The sequence below is a fragment of the Canis aureus genome, chromosome 27, assembly GCF_053574225.1.
Source record: "Canis aureus isolate CA01 chromosome 27, VMU_Caureus_v.1.0, whole genome shotgun sequence".
Lineage (NCBI taxonomy): Eukaryota > Metazoa > Chordata > Mammalia > Carnivora > Canidae > Canis > Canis aureus.
The window spans coordinates 26,664,432-26,676,543 of record NC_135637.1 but is presented as its reverse complement, the minus strand read 5'-3'; the positions used below and the strand labels follow the sequence as shown (position 1 = coordinate 26,676,543).

Below are 12,112 nucleotides of genomic sequence, written 5' to 3'. Positions count from 1 at the left end.
AATTAGGGCATTACTGTAACTCAAATACGAATCATCCCATTTACTATATCCTATATTAATTGAATACAAGATACTCTTATTAGATACTACATAGACAAAATTTACTTTTTAAAGTTTTACAGATTTTTTAAAATTATATTTGAGAGAGAGAAGGCACACAAGAGAGAGCACAAACAGAAGGGAAGGGGCCGAGGGAGGGGGAGAAGCAGATTTCCCACTGAGCAGGGAGCCCAAGGGGGGCTCAATCTCAGGATCCTGGGATCATGACCTGAGCCAAAGGCAGCTGCGTAATTGACTGAGACACCCAGGCACCCTTATAGATTTCTTCTTTTATTTTTATTTTTTTAAGATTTTATTCATTTATTTGAGAAAGAGACAGAGAATGAAGAGTTCTTCTTGACAAAAACACTCATTTGAATTAAACTTTCATAGCATGGTAATACAAACTATACCATATTTTTTCTGTCACACTAAGATTACAAATTAGATAATTTCTAGTAATTTAAAATGTTAAAAAAATAAAAAATAAAAAAAATAAAAAAAGTTAATATACTTAAAAATTACAACTTCAAAGAAGAAAAGTATAATATTCTATTTTATGAATATTATAATAAGTCATCAATATATTTTCTCAAATAATACTTTCACAATCCATTTCCAGAAATAAATTAACATGAATCTTGTATTAACTTTGATTTCTGGAGAAATCTGCCCTTTTTTTGTTGTTGTTTTTAAAGATTTTATTTATTTATTCATGAGAGATGCATAGAGAGAGAGGCAGAGGGACACAGGCAGAGGGAGAAGCAGGCTCCATGCAGGGAGCCTGACGTGGGACTCGATCCTGGGTCTCCAGGATTACACCCTGGTCTAAAGGCAGACGCTAAACCACTGAGCCACCCAGGGATCCCTGAAATCTGCTTTTATTATAATTCAAAGACAGTTGTGATTTCAGCAATAAGTACAATTAACAATTCATTCATTGTAACTGTTAAACGTGTTTATTTCAGTCAGAGATAAGAGTAAACATTTTCAAAAATGAAAAAACCTAAACCAGAAATATACCAATTGAAAATGGCAACTACAGCTAATTTTTATGTTCTGTGATAAAGCATTTATATAGATCTACTGCAAATAAAGTTTTATCAAAAAGAAAAGTAACCAGTCGGGCAGCCCCGGTGGCTCAGCGGTTTAGCACCGCCTTCAGCCCAGGGTGTGATCCTGGAGTCCCAGGATCGAGTCCCACATCCGGCACCCTGCATGGAGTCTGCTTCTCCCTCTGCCTGTGTCTCTGCCTCTCTCTGTGTCTCTCATGAATTAATAAATAAAATCTTAAAAAAAAAAAAAAAAGAAAAGAAAAGTAACCAATCAGCTGGCTAGCACTCAAGAGTTTTACTGCTCATCAAGTATTCTGCCTTGCTCACATTAGTTAAAAATCCTAACAATGAACTTGCTCCTCAATGTATGTCACTGTACTATCATATAAAGAAAACAATCTACTGCTTCCCCAGAGTATACATATGCATCTTCATCCTGTCCTGTTCATGTTCTGTGTCCATATAAGAAGTTGGATTTGGAAAAAAAAAAAGAAGTTGGATTTGGGAGTGCCTGGCTGGCTCAGTCAGTAGAGCAGATGACTCTTGATATCAGGGTTGTGAGTTCAAGCCCCACATTGGGTGTACAGATTACTAAAAAAATAAAATAAAAAACAAAAATAGAAAGGTAGGGATAGAACTCAGTAATCTGGATATATATTAACGTAAAGCAACTGAGGTTTGCAACAGTTCACTAGTGTCTGTATCAGTCAAAAAAGAAAAGAGGAATGAAAGCAGGAGATAAAAAGGAGAAAACAGACTCCCAAGGATAATGTGTATTAAATGAAAAATCAAGTGATCTTTATACCACGGTGCATACGCACAATTTAGGTTAATCATGTCTCCCTCCCGATGCAAAATGTTAGCTTCTAGCTTATCTAGTACATCTCTAGTTTTTAATCTTTCCCATGCATTCAAATCAGTTACTACCAAATTACTTTCTAAATTTTTTTTAAATTTTTATTTATTTATGATAGTCACACAGAGAGAGAGAGAGAGAGGCAGAGACACAGGCAGAGGGAGAAGCAGGCTCCATGCACCGGGAGCCTGATGTGGGATTCGATCCCGGGTCTCCAGGATTGCGCCCTGGGCCAAAGGCAGGCGCCAAACCGCTGCGCCACCCAGGGATCCCACTTTCTAAATTTTTTGACTCCAATGTCCTGACAACCTATTTTTGAAATTATTCCTTTCACTACCCAATGGGCAGATCCAAGATTCTTTAGAATTCTGATTTCATCTTGCAATTACACCCAACTCTGAAAAGAGCTAAGATTAAAAAAAAAAAAAAAATTAGACAATATTTCAGATTATCACTGGGGTGAAATGGCAGTTTCAAGTGGGTTCAAAGTTTGTCCAGGACCCTTCATTCCCTGTTTCTATTCCAGCACTGCTACATGTTTCTTCTGCTTCTTTATCCAATGCTTCTCAATCTAGCAACAGAAGGATCAAGGCTTCTGTCAGTTATCTACAAAATTAATGGGAGTAATACTACATAAGTTAAAGCAGCTTTCATCCCAGGATGAAATTAAGTCACAAAAATGCATTTAACTAACAAATTTCACAGTGTATCTTAAGGTTATACCTTAACCTCTAATACATCAATTCACATTGCAACCCTGACCCCAGTCTATTGTATAACCTAAGGCAACTCCCTCCAAGTCTATTTAGGTAAACAAAGTCCAACTTTTAAGCAGAAGGAATCCAAACACATAAAATCTTATCTCAGAATCCTAAACAGAAAACCCAAATAAAGATTAAAACACTTCTAGTGGGGTACCTGGGTGGCTCAAATTGTTGAGCATCTGCCTTCGGCTCAGGTCATGCCAGGTTCTGGGATCAAGTCCCACATAAGGCTCCCAGCTCAGTGGGGAATCTGTTTCTCCCTCTCCCTCTCCCCTTGCTTGTGCTATCATTCTCTCTCTCTCTCTCAAATGAAAAAATTAAAATTAAAACGAAACACTTCCAGCAACAATGAGTAATTCGAACCACCAATTGTGCTAAAGACAACTCAAACAGCTAGTTCAGGTATCCCTGTGTGGTTCAGCGGTTTGGCGCCTGCCTTCGGCCCAGGGTATGATCCTAGGGTCCCAGGACTGGGTCCCAAATCAGGCTCCCTGCATGCAGCCTACTTCTCCCTCTGCCTGTGTCTCTGCCTCTCTCTCTCTCTCTCTGTCTCTCATGAATAAATAAAATCTTAAAAAAAAAAAAAAAAAGCTAATTCATTCCTTGATTTCAGCACCAAAAACTAATAAAATTATCTTAAAAGCAAAAGCTAAAAAACACAGTGAGCTATTATCAAAATAAAATTCCCTGAGTGAGATGGAAGACTGAAATTCAGAGAGGAGTCCAGTACTTGGGTCAGCTTCTGCCCTTGGGCTATTTGCCAAAACTGAAGAGACAGAGCTGTACATTCCATCAGCCTCCAAATTGGGGGGCGGGGGGGGGGGGTAGGGCAGAGAGGGAGGGAGAGAAAGTCTTAAGCAGGCTCCACACCTAGCATAGAGCCAACATGGGGCTCCACCTCACAACCCTGAGATCACGAGAGACAAAATCAAGAGTAGGAGACTTAACTGACTGAGCCACCCAGGTGCCCCAACTTCTAATTTTTTAAACAGCCAACCACACACTGTTAGAAACACACTGAAATTTAAGGAAACAGAAAATCTGAAAAACAGACAATGAAGAACTATCATGCAAATACTAACAAAGAGAAAAATGGTGTGGGAGTAACTAAGATAAAGCAGACCTGAAAGCATTATTAGAAATAAAGGGGAGAGATGCCTGGGTGGCTCAGTCGATTAAGTGTTCGCCTCTAGCTCAGGGCATGATCCCAGGATCCTGGGATCAAGCCCTGGGACGGGCTTCCTGCTTCTTCCTCTCCCTCTGTGTGCGTGTTGTCTCTAAATAAATAAATCTTTTTTAAAAAGGCAAGGGGAGAGGTATGCCTGGCTCAGTCAGTAGAGCATATGACTCTTGATCTCTGGATCATTGAGTCTGAGCCCCCACAGTAGCCATACATATTACTTAAAAAAAAAAAAAAGTGAAAAGCAATACAATCCAAATCAAAATATCAGCACAGTGTATTTTGTTTTGGAGAAGATGATGAAAAGATTCTAAAAACATAAAAGGTCTGAGAACAGCTAAAATGCTCTTGGAAAAAGCGAAGAACCAGGTGGGAAGATTTAGTAATAAAACAAATATCAAGATTAAACCACATTAGCTAAAGAAGGTGTGAAAGACCAGTGGAACAGAACAGGAAGCCAAGAAACATATCCATACATAAACAAACACCTAATTTATGAAAAACGAGGTAATGCAGAACAGTAAGGCAAGGACTGACCTTTCAATAGTGTGTTGGGTTAACTGATATCCACATGGGGAAAAAATGCAATTGGCCCGTTTCATGAATTTTAAGCAACATCAAGTGGGCTACTGATATAACCATGAAAGGCAAAAATATAAATCCTTTTTTTAAAGATTTTTTAAAAATAATCCCTCACCCAATGTGGAGCTAAAACTCACAACCCTGAGATCAAGAGTCACATGCTCTTCTGACTGAACCGGCCAGGCACGCCCAAAAATATCTTTAAAAAAATGTTTGAGAAGAAAATATTCTCATGACCTCTGATAAGAAGCATCATACAAAGGGGTGCCCGGGTGGTTCAGTCGGTTAAGTGCCTGACTCTTCATTTTGGCTCAAGTCATGATCTTAGGGTCCTAAAATCAAGCCCTGAACCTGGCTTTGTGCTGAGTGTAAAGCCAGCTTAAAATTCTCTCTCTTGGGTCCCCTCTGCCCCTCCCCACTCTCTCTCTTTAAAAAAAAAAAAAAAAAATCATACAAAAAATCTCTTATTATTGGGGCACCTGGCTGGCTCAGTCGGCACAGCATGTAACTCTTGATCTTGGGGTTATAAATTTGAGCCCCATAATAGGTATAGAGATTACTTAAAAATAAAATCTTTTTAAAAATATCTCCAGGGGAGGGCAGCCCAGGTGGCTCAGCAGTTTAGCACGGCCTTCAGCCCAGAGCGTGATCCTGGAGACCCGGGGATCGAGTCCCCTGTCAGGCTCCCTGCATGGAGCCTGCTTCTCCCTCTGCCTGTGTCTCTGCCTCTCTCTCTCTCTCTCTCTCTCTCTCTCTCGGTCTCTCATGAATGAATAAATAAATAAAATCTTAAATACATATATATGTGTGTGTGTGTGTGTATATATATCTCCAGGGGTACCTGGGTAGCTCAGTCAGTTGAGCATCGGACTCTAGATTTCAGCTCTGTCATCTCCATGGGTCATAGGATAGAGCTCTGCATTGTGCTCCCTGCTGGGCGAGGACTCTGGGATTTTCTCTCTCTCTCTCTACCTCTGTCCCTCCCTTCCTCTCTAAAATGAATAAACTTTTTTTAAAATCTCTCATACAGAGAGATTTTGGAATGGTATAGAGAGATACAGAGATTATGTTTGGAATGATGACAAAGTTCTGGAAATACATAGTAGTTAGTAACAATTACAGAACATCATGAATATACATGATGCAACTGATCTGTACACTTTAAAAATGGTTAAAACGGGGGGTGCCTGAGTGACTTAGTCACTTAAATGTCTGCTTTCAGCTCAGGTCATGATCTCAGGGTCTTGGGATTGAGCCACACATCAGGCTCCTTGCTCACCAGGGAGTCTGCTTCTCCCTCTCTCTCTGCCCCTCCTCCCTATTCTTGATCATGCTCTCATATAAATCTTTTAAAAAAATAAAACAGTTAAAATGGTAAATTGTTATGTATATTTTCCTCACAATAAAAAAGATATTTTAAAAATTGTCAAAATCTGTTATTAAAGATACCATTAAGAAAATCAAATTCAGAGTGGGAAAAGTATTTATAAATAATACATATATATATATATATATATATCTGATAAAGCATTCATGTCCAAAATATATAAAGAGCAAACACAAATCAATAAAAGAAAACTTTTCTAGACAAAAGATTTTAATGGAAACCTTACCAAAGATATTATTGATGGCCAATAAGCACATTAAAAAATGTAGATTATCAATCATCAGGGAAATGCAAGTGAAAACACTACAATGAGATACCCTTTCACACCCATCAGGATAACTAAATTAAATAGACAAGAACAAATGTGAGGATATTGAATAACTGGAATTCATACATAGGTCGTGAAAGTGCAAACCTGGCATTACCACTTGGGACAACAGTCTAGTAGTTGCTTATAAAGTTAAACACCCATGTATTCTATGATCCAGCAATTCCACTCCTTGATATTAACCCAAGAGAAGTGAAAACATGTGATCACGAGAAGGCTTGCAAACAAATGTTCAGAGCAAATTTATTCATAAGAGCTCAAAACTAAAATGAAGATATCAAGATTGAGGGAATGGCTACACAGCTGTAAACATTTATTAAAAATCAAACTGTACACTTCTATCTGTGCATTTCACTATATAAATTCTATTTTTAAAATTCCTAAAATCATATTCTAATGCAGAGGCTCTAACTCCCCTCATCCAAAAATAGTAGGTATAGTATTTTCAGAAAAAGTTGTACAATTAGATCATATGTACCACTCTACAGAGGTCACCAACTCTATTCTTTCTTTTTTTTTTTTTTAAGATTTTATTTATTTATTCACAGAGAGGTAGAGATATAGACATTCACAGAGGGAGAAGCAGGCTCCCTATGGGAAGCCTGATGCAGGACTTGATCCCAGGACCCTGGGATCATGACCTAAGCCAAAGGCGGATGCTCAACCACCCAGGTGCCCCCTTAACCAGACCTTAAGTTAGGAAATAAAACTAGGGACGCCTGGGTGGCTCAGCGTTTAGTGCCTGCCTTTGGCCCAGGGTGTGATCCTGGAGTCCTAGGATTGAGTCCCACATCAGGCTGTGTGGAGCCTGCTTCTCCCTCTGCCCCTTTCTCTTTCTTTCTCTCTCTCTCTCTCTCTCTCTCTCCCTCCCTCATGAATAAATAAAATCTTTAAAAAAAAATAAAACTAGCATAAAACAATTTAAGATTATTTTAAATTCTAGTACGGAGAATGTTTTCTTCAAATACACTTCAATACACTTATACATGAAAATTAGAAAATGTACACAATTTTTCTAAATTATCTATTAAACAAGGTGCCTGCATGGCTGGCTGTCAGTTTAGCAACCAACACTTAGTTCTGGATCAGGTCATGATCTCATAGGTTGTTAAGACTGAGCCTCCACGGGATCCTGGGTGGCGCAGCGGTTTGGCGCCTGCCTTTGGCCCAGGGCCTGATCCTGGAGACCCGGGATCGAATCCCACATCAGGCTCCCGGTGCATGGAGCCTGCTTCTCCCTCCTCCTGTTCCCTGCCTCTCTCTCTCTCTCTCTCTCTCTCTCTCTCTCTCTCTCTCTCTCTGTGTCTATCATAAATAAATTTTAAAAAATTTTAAAAAATAAAAATAAAATAAAATAAAAAGACTGAGCCCCCACTTTGGAGGGCAGGGTGGTCCACGCTAAATATTTTCTCCTCCTCCCACTCACACAAGCTCTCTCATAGAAATAAATAAACCTTTTTAAAGATTAAAATTATCTGTTGAAGAACTGAACACATTAACCAGGACAGGGCCAGCTTCATGGGTGTGCAACCTGTGCAGTCACATGACTCCATGCTTGGTTTAATGTTCTGCTATAATCATTATGAAATTCTTAACATTTCTTTTTGAAGGAACCCTGCAAAATATAAAGCCAGTTCTAACCAAGGAATCTGTGGGAAAAAAGGAAAAACTTTTTTCAAACACCATTACTCCAATGACCAAGAAAAATTTAACTGTGGGCTCACAAATTGACACAATTTTTTTCCCCCGTAAGTATGACAGAAGTACACGTATGTTTCCAAATCAGACTCAGATTTCAGAAAGGTCAATACCTATTGAAGCATCCTCAACTAAAAGAACAAAGCTTTGGGAAGTTTATCCATCATTCACAGATTTAGGTCATTTTACACACATTTATGAAATGCAATTTGATGTTTACTTCATTGAGACTCAAAATAATATATTTTATTATTCACCAAATTTTATTAGATTCTAAAAACTAGAATTATGTAAAAGCAAATCTTTAAAGTTTTATGAAAGAAAAGAGTAGACAAGCACAGAGGAGAGAAGAGGTTGCTCCTGAGCCTCAAGACTACTGTGATCAAAGATAAATGGTGTGTGGTAAAGAAAGGAAATCTCAAGAATGTCTTGATGCTCAGTGGGCACTCAAACAATTAATTTTTATAGCCATTTAAAATGTCAGCATTCTACTGAGAAAAGAGATTCAATTTTGCTAATAAGGATAATTAAACTGCCAAATCCAAATGAAGACAAAATACAGTAAAGCTAAAATATTAGTAATGACAAGAAAGAGAACATAGAAAATAAGATGGCACATATATAATAATGAAGCTTAATCCATTATCAATAAGTATCTTTTGTCAGCTGTAGAAGTATTTGATAGAAGGTTCTGGAAAGGGAGTAAAATATAAGTCTTTAAAATCCAAACATCACAGCAAATTCTCCAGAAAGTCTTTTAGCTACAGTAGGAATATCAAAAACATAAGCATCCTAAAACCCAAATGGAAAGGATGAAGGGGACCATATTTTTTTAATATTATAACTGTGCATTCTATTCAAAGAAATTAACTTGGGGTGCCTGGCTGGCTCAGTCAGTGAAACATGGGACTCTTTTTTTTTTTTTTTTTTTAAGATTTTATTTATTTATTCATGAGAGACACAGAGAGAGAGGGAGGAGCAGTCTCCATGCAGGGAGCCCGATGTGAGACTCGATCCTGAGACTCCAGGATCACACCCTGAGCCAAAGGCAGATGCTTAACACTAAGCCACCCAGTCGTCCTGAACATGCAACTCTTGATCTCAGGGTTGTAAGTTCAAGTCCCACGCTGGATGTAGAGATTACTTAAAAAAAAAAAAAAAAAATCAAAAAAAATTTTTGTAATAAAAGAAAGAAATCAACTTGGAGAACTGTAAAAAAAAAGCAAGTTTTGGGGAATATGAGAAAATACAGAGAATTTGCCAAGGCAAATAAATGGCTATTTCATTGAAAACTTGGGTGTCACTGAATAATGTTCTTCTATAGACTATTATTAAATAGTAACATTAAACCCATTAACACTTTCTGAGATGTTAGCAAAGGAAGAAATCCATTCACTCTAAAGCTAAAATTTTTTTAATATCCTTACACCAGGCAATGCTTTCTACTCATTTCTTAAAACCTATTTCAGCACCGAGACAATCTAACCTAAAGGAGAAAAAGTCAGGAAATCAGGTTTTCCATTAAACTCCCAAGCTCACCAACCTCACAGCTGGCATCTAGTACAGGAAAAGCCTCCAGGGAAGGAAGGAAGTCTATTTGCCCTGCATTACTGGGCTGTAAGTGTGTGTTGTTATGGGCACCAGCACAATAAAACAAATATAAGGGCAAGGAAGCAAAAAGCTGACCGGATAAGACAATCAGTCTATGTGTTCAGTATATTAATGAGACTATAACTACCTAAAAGTTTCCAAGCATAACCAAATACAGAGTTAAAAAAACAAATATATAAATAAATATTCATTTATTTTATGGCGTTAGGGTCAATACTGTAATAAAACTATACAAGTTAAAAAAAAAAAACTATACAAGTTAAGGAATCTTTTATTTTTCTTAAACCTAATCCTTCCGAATTACAATTATATAGACTATAGAACAGGAAGAATGCAAACCCATCTAAGGAATATCAGAACAGATAGCTGATTTTGTCTCCAACTTCTAAGCTTTTTCTCCCAAAAGGGTACAGGAAGAGAAAAGACTTTTCAACCAGCCAGCAAACCTAATCAGAAAGGCAAATTCTTTTTGCAAAAGTCAATATTTAAAGACCAGATCTCCTGCTTTTCTTCCTTTATTCTACTTCCCACAGCTTGTGGCAGAGTGGAGGAATAGGATTTCTCCTTTCACTCTACACAGTCACTCCAGTTTCTGCTCTTTTAAACAAAGGCTTCAAGGGGAATACTTGTGTTTAAGAATTAAAAACATACACTGGCATTCTAAAGAGTGTTAGCTTTTTAAGCATTCATGCATAGCTTTAGAGTCTGGCTGACCTTGCCTCAAAACCTAATTCAGGCATTTATTAGTTCTATCATATTGAGATCTCTTTTCATTAACATGTCTTTGACAATAAAAAATATCTCACAGTGTTATTATAAGGATTAAGTGAACTAGAAGCAACTAGAAGTGTACCTGGCACTTAGTAATCACATACATGTTAGTTATTTCCACTAATATCTGTTATGGATCAATAACTTAGTTATACCATACACTCTCTAGGTATCTGTTTCTTGAACTCTCAAAAGAAATAAAATTATGTCTTACCCAAACAATCTCATGGGATTATTGGAAAATAAACCAATACACATAAAAAAACTATTAAAAAGTCTTCATTATAGAAGTATCCATTACTCTATTCACAAGAACAGTTAAACACTGCACAAAGAGCTCTGTTTGAATAATGTAGAAAGAAGAATGTTATAGGCTTAGTAAAACTTGTCTAAACGGATATTTAAATATTATTTTGTAGGACACCTGTGTGGCTCAGTGGTTAAGTGTCTGCCTTCAAAAAAAAAAAAAAAAAAAAAAAAGTGTCTGCCTTCAGCTCAGGGCGTGATCCCGGGGTCCCAGGATCGAGTCTCTCAGGCTCCTGTAGGGAGCCTGCTTCTCCCGCTGCCTATGTCTCTACCTCTCTCTGTGTCTCTCATGAATAAATAAATAAAAATATTTAAAAAAAAATATTTTGTTAAACAAAACCAAAGTCTGAGTAAGTACTATTATCTTCCTATTTAAAAACTAGTATTTACTGAACCATGTGCCTATCACTGAACTATGTACTTTTCATATTTGATCTCATTTAATCATCATAGGATTGTTAAGGTAGGTACTATTTATCCCCACTTCAATGAGGACTGCAAGTCTCTCAAGGATTAAGTAATCTGCCCAAGAATTAATTTGTCCAAGGTCAAAAAGCTAGTATATTACCATGCTAGAAATGGACATCTTACCATGATGTGACATGATCACTTGAATGCAGTTTTCCTCTAAAACAGTGGTAAGATCTTTTCAAATTCTACAAAGTACTCAAACTCAGATAAAAGAGATTATAAATTTTACACTAAAATGCAAAAATAACCAGAGAAAACTTTTGAAGTTACATGTACAGGAGAAAAATTGAGCTCCAGAATATCTAAACAGGACACAAAGAAAACCATCACATTCTTTAGATACTCTAACATGGACAGAATTTGTCCATGGTGAGATGGACATTTGGTGAGATGTGTACTAAGACCTTTAGTGTACTGAGTTTAATTTTCACAAGCAAACTTACACACTTCCATAAAGAGTAAGCACAATACAAATGCCTTTATCCATAAATCAACTGCCCTAAAAACACGTACTGTTATTGGGAAAACAGGCTGGAGAATGCATGTGGCTTAGACAAGCACAAGTAGTGTATCATCTCTGTGGGATGCAGTAATAAGAGACAACTAAAAATGCTCTGTTGAGTTTATGTATCATCTTGTCACTTCAGAGTATTACTGTGCAAGGAACATTGACAGTAAAGCCTAACTAGTACCTCTAAATTCAAAAACTATGAAGATACTGCAATATAGTAAATCTGGTGACAACAAACCCAATGAAATATAAGCCTAAATTATAAGTTAGCAAGACGCATTTTAATTTTCAAATTTCAAAACATCTTGACCAAAAGTAAAATGAGCTACATTTGCATTTAGTTAAGCTTAAAAACATACTAAAACTTCTGTTTTAAATTTTTTTTATTTATTTATTTATGATAGTCACACAGAGAGAGAGAGAGAGGCAGAGACACAGGCAGAGGGAGAAGCAGGCTCCACGCACCGGAAGCCCGATGTGGGATTCGATCCCGGGTCTCCAGGATCGCGCCCTGGGCCAAAGGCAGGCGCTAAACCGCTGCGCCACCCAGGGA

The 12,112-nt window shown here is 37.5% G+C and overlaps 1 protein-coding gene across 14 annotated transcripts in view; it reads right to left on the bottom strand.

The window, feature by feature from the left end:
• The window catches only part of MTMR3 (myotubularin related protein 3), a 141,204-nt gene that overhangs the window by 78,818 nt on the left and 50,274 nt on the right, over positions 1-12,112 (bottom strand). The window lies entirely within an intron of this gene.